The sequence below is a fragment of the Theropithecus gelada genome, chromosome 1, assembly GCF_003255815.1.
Source record: "Theropithecus gelada isolate Dixy chromosome 1, Tgel_1.0, whole genome shotgun sequence".
NCBI lineage: Eukaryota > Metazoa > Chordata > Mammalia > Primates > Cercopithecidae > Theropithecus > Theropithecus gelada.
The window spans coordinates 105,404,357-105,418,612 of NC_037668.1; the positions used below are offsets into that span (position 1 = coordinate 105,404,357).

The 14,256-nt window shown below is 38.6% G+C and overlaps 1 protein-coding gene across 3 annotated transcripts in view; it reads left to right on the plus strand.

Annotated features, from left to right (window-relative positions):
* The window catches only part of AK5 (adenylate kinase 5), a 296,670-nt gene that overhangs the window by 149,089 nt on the left and 133,325 nt on the right, over window positions 1-14,256 (plus strand). The gene's annotated exons all lie outside the window — the stretch shown is intronic.

A 14,256-nucleotide genomic window follows, 5' to 3' on the forward strand; every position in this document is an offset into this window, starting at 1 on the left:
ATAGGCAGCAGGGTGCCTTTGACTCCTGTCGTGAACCATTCCCCCATTCCTGACATTCTTTCCTTTAACTTTCAATATTTCTAGAGCTTTTAATACTGGTCTGTGTACTTCATATTTATTACCTTATTTTATCCTCAGACAACTATATTATTATTATCCCAATTTTACTGATGAGGAATCTGAGGCACAGAGAAATTAAAAAGTTTACCCAAGGTCACACGGTTGACAAGAGGTAAAGCCAGGATTCAAAAGGTAGAGCTAGGATTCAAATCCAGCTGTGTGACTCCAGAGCCAAGAGCAGGAAAGATAGGCTAGTTTGTGCTGGTATAATTAATAAAACTCAAAATCTGAGAACTTTCCTTCCAGAGTTCCTTTTACATGTGACCTCCAAAGGGATAATGGATGGGAAGGAGAACTTGAGGAAGATTCACCTGCATTTAATTGCACATTACCTCATCTCACATTCAGTAGCAACCCTAGTCACTGGCTCTACCTAGTTGCAAAGAGGCTGAGAAATGGAGCTTATTTATGTGCCCAGGAAGGGAGAGATGGGCTTGGTGAGCACCAAGCCAGTCTCAGCCACAAAGCTTCTGCTCCTAACCACAGGCTGCGGCACCTGCCTCCATGTGATCCCTCCCTCTTAGTTCTCGCTTCATTCATTCTTGGTTTCCTTGCTGAACTCCTCTCCATCAGTCCATTATTTAACTGTGGACACTCGCCAGCATACTGACCATGGCCCCTTCTCTCCTAACTGCACATGTTCTCCTATGAGAGGCTCAGTCACAGCCATGGTTTTGACTTCACTTAGAGCTTCCTGGTGAGCTCCTGTTGCATATGTCTGACTACTAAGTAACACCAGTTGGATTTCCCATGTGCGTCTTGAATTCAACATGTCCAAAACCATGCTCACCATCTTCCCCCACAAAAGCTGTTCTCCCTTCTGTTCTTCCTATTTCTGTGAATGATACCACCATTCTCCAGCTGCCCAAGCCAGACACAAGGGCGTCTTCCTAGCCTCCTTCCTTTCTCTCTCTTCCTACATCAGTTTGATCAGAAGCTACTCAGTTCTCCTCTGCAGGAGTTGCTGCTCCCACTCCACTGCACGTGCTTTGGTTCACACTCTCAGCCTTCCTCCCTGGGACCATGGGGCCAGCCTCCTAACCAGTCTCCTTCCCTCAGTCTGCTCACCCATCAAATTATCTTCCTGAAAGCACATACAATCATGGCATTCCATGGCTTAAAACTTTTCTTGGCTCTTCATCGATTTCAGAATTAAACTGGAATCTCTTAGAAGATTCATAGAAACTTTCAAACCTGAATATGACCCCTACATTTTTCTCTAAACTCATCCATTGCCAGTTATCAAAACACACTGACTGCTCCAGCCACACAAAGCCATTCTCAGTTCCCTCCAGTGGATCATGTTTGCACAGTCCCTTTTCTCTATATGGAAGCTTCCCCAACCCTATTGCTTCTGTCTCATGTGACCTCTACTCATGCAACATCAGGACCAAGATTCCTCTCTGGGAAACACTTCTCTTGTCACAGGATTGGTTCACCTTCTCAGGGGGCCTGTGATACTCTGTGGTGTAATGTTACCTTGCATTTCAGGTACTCTGTTCTGCTCTCTGTATCCTCAGTGCCTGCCATGGAGCCTGGCGTATGGCATACGCTCAATAAATGCCCATTTGTTTAAAGCCAAGAACATGAATTCCAGTTCTTCTACTTAATATGTGATGTTTTTATCTTACGGAGCCCCTTTTGAGCCTCAATTTTCCCTTCGAGAAAATGGTGGTGACAATCCCACTTAGAAGTACTGTTGACTGGGCACAGTGGCTCACGCCTGTAATCCCAGCACTTTGGGAGGCCAAGGCGGGTGGATCATGAGGCCAGGAGATCGAGACCATCCTGACTAACATGGTGAAACCCTGTCTCCACTAAAAATACAAAACAAAAACAAAAAATTAGCCAGGCATGGTGGAGGGCATCTGTAGTCCCAGCTACTCAGGAGGCTGAGGCAGGAGAATGGCGTGAACCCGGGAGGCAGAGCTTGCAGTGAGCCGAGATCACGCCACTGCACTCCAGCCTGGGAGACAGTGAGACTCCATCTCAAAAAAAAAAAGAAGTACTGTTGTCAGAGGTAGGGAGTGCAGGGTACCTTGTACAGAACAAATGCTGCATAAATGTGAGTTCCCTACCCTCCCTCCTTCAAATATGACTGAACTTTTCAAGATAGCCTTCTATAGCTGACAGAGGCCACCACTTCTTCAACTAAGTGAATGCCAGTTGTCTGAGCACTTCTGATTCCTGGACCAGCATGTGAGGCACTTAGAAGTTGCTGCTCTATCCTAACAACCAGTAAAAAGCTGAACAACTGAAAAATAAACAATCACTCTTAGATCTGTCAGAGAAGTGAGGTTACAGGACAAACCATTGCACCAAAGATTGGAGAGACAATCAGAGAATCACAGCTTACCCAAACAGAAACCCACAAGCAAAAACGTCTGTGGAAGCCTGTACCAGGGCTGGAAACACTGAACAGTGACAACAGCTGGAGGTTCAGTGTGGACAATATGAGAGTTAAAAATCCCAGAGAGATCCAGTCATGGGACCCCACACTTCTGTAAGTTTTACCTCTAGGAGCTTTGCCAGGTCCTCGCAATGAATATCTGGAAAAATTCCCCTCAGTCTTCTGGCAGTGGGAGGAAAAAAAAAAAAAAACATTTTGAAATATGCTAAAGCATTCTGTTCTTCTTAACAGGGCCTACCCTCAGAGGAAACTATTTTACCAGGGCCTAACGTTCCTAGAGCAAGAGAAAATCCAACTCTAGCCCCCTCTAGCCATCCTGTCCCACCCAAAGGGAGAAGAAGTATCGAGAAGCACTGGCGAAGTTCACAGTCCAGGGCCACAGACTCACCAAAAAACTGAGACCTAATTATAGGACTGTAGAACAATTCCCCGGCCCCATACTTTATCACAGCATTACTAAAGGTTATTTACTGTAGTTCCTTTTATTCAGTATATCACGTCCATCTGTCAAGGAAAAATTACAAGGTATGTCAAAAGGAAAAAACATTATTTGAATAGACTGACTAAGCATCAGAACCAGTCATGTATGGCAGGAATGTGGGATTATCAGACCAGGAATATTTTATTTTATTTTTTAGAGACAGAGTTTTGCTCTGTTGCCCAGGTTGAAGTGCAGTCGCATGATCATAGCTCACTGCAGCCTTGAGCTCCTCAGCTCAAGCAATCCTCTTAGCCTCTTGAGTAGCTAGGACTACAGATGTATACCACTATGCCTGGCTAATTTTATTTTTTGTGTAGATGAGTCTTGCTGTGTTGCCCAGGATGGGAATTTTTTTAAACTATGATTAATATGCCAAAGACTTTAATGATAAAAAGTAGACAACATACAAGAACAAATGGATAATGTAAGCAGAGAAGTAAATTCTAACACAGACGCAAAAAGAAACTCTACAGATCAAAAACACTGTAATAGAGATGAAGAATGCCTTTGATGGGTACATTTAATAGACTGCCCATGGCTGGGGAGAGAATCTCTGAGCTTCAGGATATGACAATAGAAACTTTCAAGACTGAAAAACAAAGGAAAAGACTGAAAAAACAGAACTGAATATCTGAGAAATGTAGGACAGCTACAAAAGATGTGACATATGCATAATGGGAATACCAGAAGGAAAAGAAAGAGAGTAATGAACAGAAGCAATATTTGAAGCAACATTAACTGAGAATTTCCCCTAGATTAATGAACAATACCAAACCACACATCCAGGAATCTCAGAAAATACCAAGCAGGATAAATGCCCCCAAACAAAAGGCTTTTATATTCAAACTTCAGAAAATCAAAAATAGAGAAACAAATCTTGAAAGAAGCCAGATTTTAAAAATGCCTTACCTGTAGTAGAGCGAAGATCAAAATCATTTTTACTTTCTTTTCAGAAACTTTGCATGCAAGAAGAAAATGGAATAAAATATTTAAAGTGTTGAAAGGGGGGAATAAAGCACCAACCTAGAGTTCTGTACTCGACAAAGTTATCCTTCAAAAATAAAGGAGAAAGAGAGACTTTCTGAGATCAACAAAAATTGGGAGAAATTGTTGCCAGCACCTGCCTGGCAAGAAATGTTAAAAGAACTTCTTTAAAGAAAAGAAAAATGACATAGGGCCATGTGTGGTGGCTCACACCTATAATCCCAGCATTTTGGGAGGCCGAGGCAGGCAGACTGCTTGAGGTCAGGAGTTTGAGACCAGCTTGGCCAACATGGTGAAACCCCATCTCTACTACAAATACAAAAAATGTTAGCCAGGTATGGTGGTGCACACCTGTAGTCCCAGCTACTCAGGAGGCTGAGGCAGGAGAATTGCTTGAACCCAGGAGGTGGAGGTTGCAGTCAGCCAAGATCATGCCACTGCACTCCAGCCCAGGCAATAGAGCAAGACTCCGTCTCAAACAAAAAAAAGAAAAGAAAAGAAAAGAAAAATGACATACTTCAGAAACTCAAATCTATATAAAGAAAGGAAGAGCATGAGAGAATACATGAAGGTAAAATAAAGACATTTTTCTTACTCTTAATTGATCTAACAGATGAGTATGTTCAAAATAATAGCAACAATATATTTAATTATATATGCTTATGATTCTGTATGCATGTTTATGTATAAGTGAAATAAATGAGAGCAACGATACAGAGAACAGAAGGGAGGAATTAGGAATGTTTTGATATTACAAGGTACTTTCACTACCCATGAAGCAGTAGAGTGTTATTTGAAAGTGGACTTGAAATAGTTGCAAATGTTTATTGCAAATTCCAGGACAATCAATTTAAAAAGTGAGAAAAGAAGTATAAGTGGTGTGCTCATAAAAGAGAGAAAAAGACTCATAATGCTCAATTAAAACTATGAAAGGCAGAAAAAGTATGCAAGACAAAAATAGGAACAAAGAACAAAAGCAACAAATAGGAAACGGTAACAAATATGGTATATATTAATCCAAGTATATCAATAATCACTTTAAATTTCAGTGGTCTAAAAACACCTATCAAATGACAGAGATTGTCAGAATGGATCAAAAAACAAGACCCCACTATATGTTGTCTACAAGAAACCCACTTTCAGTATAAACACACATATAGACTAAAAGTAAATAGAGAAAGATATACCATGAGCTGCTATGTTAATTTCAGAGAGAGCAGAATTTAGAGGAAAGAAAGTTATCAGAGATTTTTTAAAGCATTACATAATGATAAAGAGGTTAATTCTCTAAGAGGACATAATAATTCTTAATATGTATGTGCCTAACAACTAAGCATCAAAACACATAAGGTAAAAACTAGTAGAATAGCAAGGAGAAATAAGTGAATTCACTATTATAGCTGGAGACTTCAACACTCCTCTATCAGAAATGGGTAGATCCAACCAGAAGAAAATCAGTAAGGATGTGGTTGAACTCAATAATACCACTAAACACCACCAGTCAACTGGATATAACTGACATCTATAGAATGCTTTATCTAACAACAACAGAATACACGTTCTTCTCAAGCTCACATGGAATATTCACCAAGACTACATTCTAGGTCATAAAACATACCTTAACAAGTTTAAAAGAATATAAATCATACAGTGTCTGCTCTCAGACCACAGTCAAATTAAACTAGTATTCAATAACAGAAAGACAGAAAATCCTCTGTGATTAAACAGCACATTTCTAAATAACACTTGAGTCAAATAAAAAACCTACAGAGAAATGTTAAAATATTTTGAACTAAATGAAAATGAAAATTTAACAAAATTTGTGAGGTGCACCAAAAGCAGTGATAATGGGGAAATTTATACAATTGAATGCATATATTTGTATATACATTGAATTAGTGTATTAGAACAAAAGAAAAATTAAAATTAATAAAAGTCTCCACCATAGAAAACTAGAAAAAGAAGTCCAAAGTAAGCCAAAGAAAAAAACTAATAAAAATTAAAGCAGAAATCAATGAAATTACAAATACAAAATCAAAACAGAAAACCAACAAAACCAAAAGCTGGATCTTTGAAAAGAGCCAGAAAATCAATGAGCCTCTAGCCAGGCTAACCAAGGAAAAAATAGAGAAACACAAATTATTATCAGAAATAGAAGATGAGAAATCACCACAGATCTCATGGACATGAAAGGGGTAATAAAGAAATATTATTAACAATGCTATGCCCACAAATTTGATATGGAATGGGCCTTCTTTGAAAGACACAGCCAAAACTCACACAAGAAGAAACAAACTATCTGCATAGGTATATATTATTAAATAAATTGAATCAATAACTAATAATCTCCCAAAACAGAAAGCTCTAGGTTCACTGGTGAGTTTTACCAAATATTTAAGGAAGAAATCATACCAATTCTCTATCAGAAGATAGAAACAGAGGGAATATTTTCTAACTCACTCTATGAACCATCCTCTATATACCAACACTAGACAAAGACATTACAAAAAAAGAAAACTACGGACCAATATCTTTATAAGTGCAGATGTGAAAATCCTCAACAACATATGTAAAATGCCTACAGCTATCATCATACTTAATGATGAGAAACTTGACGTTTTCCTGCTTTTCTGCTAAGAAAAGAAACGAGGCAAGGATGTCTCCTTTTGCCATTGCTTTTCAGCATTATTCCTGGAAGTCCAAGCTAATGCAATAAGACAAGAAAATAAAAAGCATATGGATTAAGAAGGAGTAAATAAAAGTGTCCTTGTTCATAGATGAACACATAAAGTGGGAATTCACTTATTACCACAAGGACAGAACCAAGCCATTCATGAAGGATCTGCCTCCATGACCTGAACACCTCTCATAGGCCACATCTCCAACAGGGGAGGTCACATTTCAACATGAGATGGGATGGGACAGAACATCCAAACCATATCAATGACAATGGCTTTTTAGATATAACACCAAAAGTGTAATCCAGGAAAGAAAAAGTTCATAATCCGGACTCCATTAAAATGTAAAACTTCTGCTAATTGTCTGAGCAGAGTGTGTAGAGTTGCTGAACCCACACACTAAATCTGAAAATGACACCAGATTCACAAAGGTCACACCAAGGAAAATGTGTGCTGTTCCTCTTCTCTGTATACTTTTTTGTTCATTGAAAATACCTGCTCAACACAGAGAAAACTATCACTTAGGTTCTCAAAGCCTGAAGCCACACTTCTGCAGCTTCAGCTATCCAGGAGAACAATTACCCCATCAATAATAGTAGGGACTTTTTTCCCATACGACAAAAAGCCAAAACCAAAAACACCAATGAAGGTGATAGTCCAGGCCTTCCACTCCATCATTAGGCTTATTTGTACCTTTGTCCATTCAACCAGCTTCAAAGAAGGAGATGTGCAACTTGTCTTCAGGCTTATGTTTTATCCAAGTTCTTAATCCCAGCCCTCCTATCTTACCTAGAACCTTGCTCCATTCAACAGTATTGCTTTTTTTCCACAATGCTGTCATCTGAAAAGTATCCTTCTCTGTCTACTAACCCACCACCCCTACTTTTAGGAAAGAAGGGAGCCATCAACAGTGCCAAATATCATAGAAAGGCCAAGTAGGATATTATCTTTCCTCTCCCCTTCCTTTTATCATCTAATTTGGTAAAGAGAAGTCGGCTCTTTGATCCCATGTCCTCACCTCCCATTCTGCCCTACAAACCATCTTTATTTCCAGTTCTTACAATGTCTGGGTCACTGATGACACTGATGACACTTCTACTTTCTCACAACTCTTGCCTCCCTTGGCTTATGCCAGCACATGGCCATTATTTCCTTGTATCTTCTCCCTAACGTTGTTTCTCTTCCTCTGCCCTCTCTCTAAAGGTCGTGTTCACTAAGTTCCATTCTAGGACCTCTTATCTAATTACACAATGCTTCATCCAGGCTCATGCTTTCAACTTCACTAGTTTACTTATTTATTCAACTAATATTGAGAAAATTCAATATGCCAGACTCTATACGAGGTGCTGGGGATACAGTGTGGGCAAAAGATGGCACAGTTCCTGCTATTATAGAGCTTATAGTAGAAATAGACAAGAATAGAATAGTCAGAGGAATCAAGTTAAAACTGTCAAGTACTTGGGAGAATATGTGCATGGTGCTGTGTGTAGATGTGGTTGGTGAGGTGAGGAAAGGCTTCTCTAAGGCAAGAGATTTTTTTTTTTTTTTGAGACAGAGTCTCACTCTGTTGCCCAGGCTGGAATGCAGTGGCAAGACCTTGGCTCACTATAAGCTGCAAGCTCTGCCTTCCAGGTTCACATCATTCTCCTGCCTCAGGCTCCCTAGTAACTGGGACTACAGGCACCCGTCACCAAGCCCAGCTAATTTTTTGTATTTTTAGTAGAGACAGGGTGATTTCACCATGTTAGCCAGGATGGTCTAGATCTCCTGACCTCGTGATCCGCCCACCTCAGCCTCCCAAAGTGCTGGGATTACAGGAGTAAGCCACTGCACCCGGCCGGCAAGAGATTCTTGAATTGAGATCTGAAAGATTAGTTGTAGGTAACCAAGTGTGTGGTGTTGGGGGCCGCACCGGGGGTGGTGGAGAATGAAAGAACACACACAAAGACAAAGACACACAGAGAACATGGCGGCCGCACTCAGAGCCTCCGCCTCACTTTATTTATACTCCATAAACCTCACGTCAGCAGAAAGAATGCAATGCAAAACAAACTTTTTTTTCCCACATGTAACCTTCTACTCAGTACCTTGTTTCTATATTCTTACTTATCTACCCGCCTTCTTGGCGCCTACGGGAGTTCATTAGAAGTTCAGTTGAAGATACTGTCCTTGAGCCCTATCTATTCTCAGCATACTGTTTTCAAAGGCCCCTGCAGTGTGGGAGAACAGGAAATGGGGAGAAGAGAAAGGGATGTTCAAAAAGAGGAAATAGCAGGATGAGGCAGGAAGAAGCATGGCATCCAAAAGAAGACCAGTATAGCTGGAGTGCAGATAAGCCTGGAAAGTAGGGCTTTGTAGAGCAGGTTAAGGGTTTTAACTTCATCCTAAGAGCAATAGGGAACCTTGAAGAGTTGGAGTTTTTGAGGAGGGAGAAGAGTGTGTTGACATAATTATATTTGTGTTTATTTTTTAAAACATTGTTCTGGCTGCAATGTGGAGAACACATTGGAGAAAAGCAATCTATGGGGTTCAAAAAAAAAGGCATCTATGGAGTCCAGAGTGGGAGGCTACAGTGGTCCAAACAAGAGTTGATGGTGACACTGGAGTAAAAAAGGGGACAGAGAGAAAGAGGTGTATTTGAGAAGAACTTGTGATGAAAATCAACAGGACTTCATGTTGGAATGGATATGGGAGCCAACAGGGAGTGAGCTGCTGAAAATGACTTCTGGGCTTTCAACTTGTACAGCTGGGTAGACAGTGGTGGCATTCACTGAGAAAAGACGAGTTCTGTAAAGATAGGGCATGAGTGTAATTTTAGACATGCTGAGTTCAAAGTGCCTTTACACATCCAAGTAGAAAATTTCAGTGAGCAATTAAATATAAAGGTCTGGTGTTCAGAGGAAAGATCTGGGCTGGAAATACAAATGTATGAGCCTTTTTAATAATAGATAGGACCTGAATTTGTGAGTGGAGATGAGATAGAAAAAGAAAACAAAATTGAGAGAAGAAGAGGATCTCTAGCTGAACACCAAGGAAATTTAAGGTCTTAGTAGAGAAAGGTGAAACAGCAGAAAGACGTAGAAGAAGCCATTAGAGAGATACGAGGAAAAATCAGTAGAATGTAGTGTTCCAAAAGTCAGAGAAAACAGTATTTCAGGACACAGGGAGTGCCAAATGTGGCTGAAAAGATAAGGAAGAGAGAGACTGGAAAATAATCATTGAATATACAAACACGGAGGAAATTGAGGACTTTACAAAGAGCTATAAAATGAAGACACTTAAGCATGTTTTAACTCACAGGAAAGGTCTACTTGTTTGTGAAAAGGAGAATATACAAGTACAAGAGAGAGGAAAGTCTATCTGAATGTGGTAGGACTGGGTTTTCCAGCCCTGGTGGAGAGACTGGCATGAGACCAAAAGAGTCTCATGTGGGTTAAGACAGAAGGAACATTGATAGGATAGGAGGATGGGTTTATATATTTAATGGTGGGAAGTCAGTGAGTTCCTGTAAGATGACTTCCAGAGGCAAAGCCATCTGTTAAGATTTCAGGGTTTCAAGAGAGTAGAAGCCTGAACTGTTGTGAAATCTAGCAGGCAGTGTGCTAAGGAAACAAACAGGATTACCAAGCACTTCATTTGATATTAGTGAATTGAGAGCCGATTTGACATTAGTGACTAGAAATTTATTTTGACCAATCAATCATTTTCATTCCTTTAGCAAATGTTTATTGGGTGGCCTGAGGTGCCAGACACTCTTGTAGGTGCTATACTGAGTGTTGTGGTCTAGCAGAACACAGAGAAGGTCAGTAATTTGGTTCACACAGTGATGAAATTTTACCAAATATGTGCTTCAGAAAGACAGAGAGCAAAACATTAGCAGAGTATAAGTGGTAATGACCTGAGGACTCTAAGCAGTTTAGGAAGGAAGTGGGTAGAGAACAGCTAGGGGCCAATGTCCAAAAGCACTAGAAGCATATTTGACTTCTTTAAAAGTATAACTCTATGTCACTCTTTTAAATCGAGTGCTATCTCTTGATGTAAAAGAATATTTGATCCTAGCAATTTTGTCATTCTAACTAACAGAGAGGGAAATTCTCTAACAGAAAATGATATTTATTCAGAAATGGGCATTGCAATAGGAATATGGGTGCCATTGTAAACTATGTGTGTATTCAGGGAGGTAAACGAAGACAAAGGTTTTGTAAGAAAAAATGAGGAGGATTACATAATAGTTTTGAGATAATTGTCCTTGGCTACAAGGATAAGTAACAAAGGTGGTTTGGACAGGCAATTGCTGGGCAGATGTCCTCAGAGAAGTGTTTTTTGTGTAAGGTTGTGATGGCCTTTGCGTGAAGTTGTGGTTTTTGCAGAATCTTTTGTGGTAGTTTTGTTATCAAGAACTTGTGTGTGAAAATCTTCCCTTTACGGCCTTCCCAAGCACCATTTTTCAGCTGTTTTTGGTTTTGTTTTTTTCTTGTTAACACACGTGACTCTATTTTGATTCTGATAACTTTCGCATTTCCCCCCTTTTGATCAAGATCTTTTTCTGAAAGTATCACCATTCAATCATCCTGTAGTTAGACTTTAATTGTCCCTTGGTGCCAGGATGTGTCCCAGGTTGTTGGTCTGGTCCCACATCAGAAGAAGTGATTGGTGAGTAGGAATCTGTGTCCAAAGCATTTTAGCCACATTTGAGCAACAACGGAGGCTTGAAGGAAATGGCTCTCAGGCTAAGTCTACCTGGAATTTATTGCTACATTCAGTTTTGTCTATTCCATAATATTTTGGCCATGATCTCAAAGCACTGGGCCAGCATTATTCTATTAGGAGTTGTACTTCTGCAGAAATTTAACAAGAAACAGGTACAAGTTTTTAAAATAAAATTAATAGTAATATGATAAATCCAAGTTTGTGTAATGGTTTTGAGCCATGAATTCAGTCTTAAAGACAAACAATTGAATAAAGCAAATGATTATTGAGAATTAGATGACATCGGTTGTTACCGTGTGATCCATTTTAAAAATTCTGTGGATATGGGCCTCAACTTCCCCAGAGGAATTTACCCAAGTATAACATGTAGTATTAGCAGAAGTATAGACTTTTTTATTATTTAAACAATAGATACCTAAGAGGTCAGGTTCTTTTAAGTTATGAGCAGAAGCTACTGATTGTGAAATCTGAATTACATCATTATCTTGCCAAAGAAAAAGGTAAGCATAAGAAAGGAAAAAGTAAGAGGGGCAAGAGTCTCATTTTGATGGAGTGTCTTGGGAAACGCTGCCTACAGCATGAAGCCATCAACTTCTCTTGGCCTGCAGTTTGAATTCTCTGCTATGGCATCGGGTGGATTGGTAAACTTTCTGTGTGGCACAAGACTTGTCCTTCTTTTTTCAGGTATGAGACTTGTCTCTTGAAATTTATATCAAGTTGTCTAGCTTCAGCTTCTAAGGCAGCAAGCACAGAGCAGTTTTTGCTCTTAGTTGGAGAGTTGCAGCCAAATATTGAAGAAAATTAGGAGAATTCAGGTTCTAATCAGGTCTACAGGTAGATGACAAGAACTTGAAAACAATCCACAGGGCCACAGCCTAATAATAGGTGTATTATAGTTTTTTCTCTAGAAACATAACCTTTTCTCTCTATAGTCATCCTTATTTTTACCAAAGATAATCACAGTAAGACTAATTTGTTTGTAAAATAAGTTTAGTTTCATCAAATTTTGCCAGCAAGAATAGTGATTTTACCATGTAGTAATCTCAAACTTAAAAACTTCCTGAGCGTGGGAAGCCAAACTAAAACTGACTTCAGACTTTATCTGTAGTACCTATAACAATTTAAATATGACACTTTAGTCAAAACTTTGATGATAAAACCAATGTTTCCCCTTGTATCCCATAATAAAGAGAACAGATTCTTATCAAACTTAAGTAAACAATTGTATTGTCATGAATAGTTTTCACATTTTGGAGGGATCAGGTAGGAAGAAAAAGTAAATGCTTTCATTTTTGTTCACAAATGTTTACTTTACCAAGTGGCTATAAACTATAGATGGCTTAAGACGAAAAGTTTTCTTCAATCTGGAAAACAAAACATTGAGGAAAAGAACCAGCAATGTTTCAAATAAATAGGCTATAAAATTATTTTTATCGGTTCATTTAATTTCATGTAATTAATTTTTGTCCTGCTTGAGCTTGATTAGCAGTTTCATAAATTTATCAGTTTCTTCATTAGAGTTCTGAAAATTTTTATTTAGTACATAAATAATTTGTATTTATTTTATTATCTAATAACTTTGATCTTAAAGTTATTAGAAACTTATATTTAAGACTACTTCTTAGAGTCTTTTCCATGAATCTGATTATGTCTTTAGAAAAGAACTCAAATCAGTAACCATGGACAACAAAAAGATAGGAAAAAACCATGGCTTAAAATCTGATGAAATCAGAAAAATAGAGTGCAAAGAAAAATAAATAAATAAATAAATGAAGTTTGATGAAAGTTCATGATAACGAGAAATTGACAAGGAAATTTGGTTACTTTGCGGCATACAACCTAATAAGAATTCTTACTGATATATTAGATTTCTAGGAGTTTTATATAATCTTGGAACATTCATATCAATAACATACTCATAAATGTAACTGAAAAAAGATCTAGCATCACTTATCATTTGACAATGCTTCCCATACACTTTACTAAATAAACCTAATCATTTAATATCTCTATAAGATGAGAGATACAGTCTTTGAGGCTCTCCAGGGCCCAACTGGAAAAAATCACAAAATTAGTTTTAGGTCAGAAAGATTAAATTTAGAACTTGATCCTAGGGAAGCCTTTCAAAAAATGTCAAGAGGCTGAAAACACTTGATCAAAATTGGATTACAGAAAGACTTCAAAAACAATGCAGAAAGTTACATGGATATAAAACAAACAAACAAAAATCCTTAACTTTTCCAAAGCTCAGTTTTCCTAAGTAATCAAAAAACATAATAAAGACAACATGAAGCACAGGAACGTACGAAAATCTTCATCTTAGGCCAATTACCAAAAGGGGGAAAAAAAGCTTCCTGCAATATGATTACTTCTTATGGGAAGCCTGTTTAAATAACCTGGAAGTCTAACCTGATGAAAACCTACTTGAATTTAATCAGACACAAGAAGAGTGTGTTCATTGTTATGAGTTTACATCATATCATAGAAGAAGTAAACAAAACTAGTACCTTGAGCTGAGGAATACATGGCTCTTAAAAAAACTGAAAACATGGGGAATTGCCTGGTTACATGGAACAATTCAAACATATCAAGAAAAGCCAAGATTACAGATTCAAGATATACTGGAGGGAAACATTGCTCTTCTAGGGCTTCAAGTCAAACATTTGAGCATCAAGTCACAACAGCAGAGCTTGAAGTAGAGAAAAAAGTTTCAGCAGCTGACAAAAAGGTTGAAGGAGAGAGTTACCAACTTAGCCACGCAAAAAGATGAATCCTCCCAAGGAGGGACAGGAAGAGCAGAAGGCAGTATTGTATGACCTGCAAATCCTGTGCTGCAAGATACAGCAAAAATTGTACTTCTGAGATATGAATCT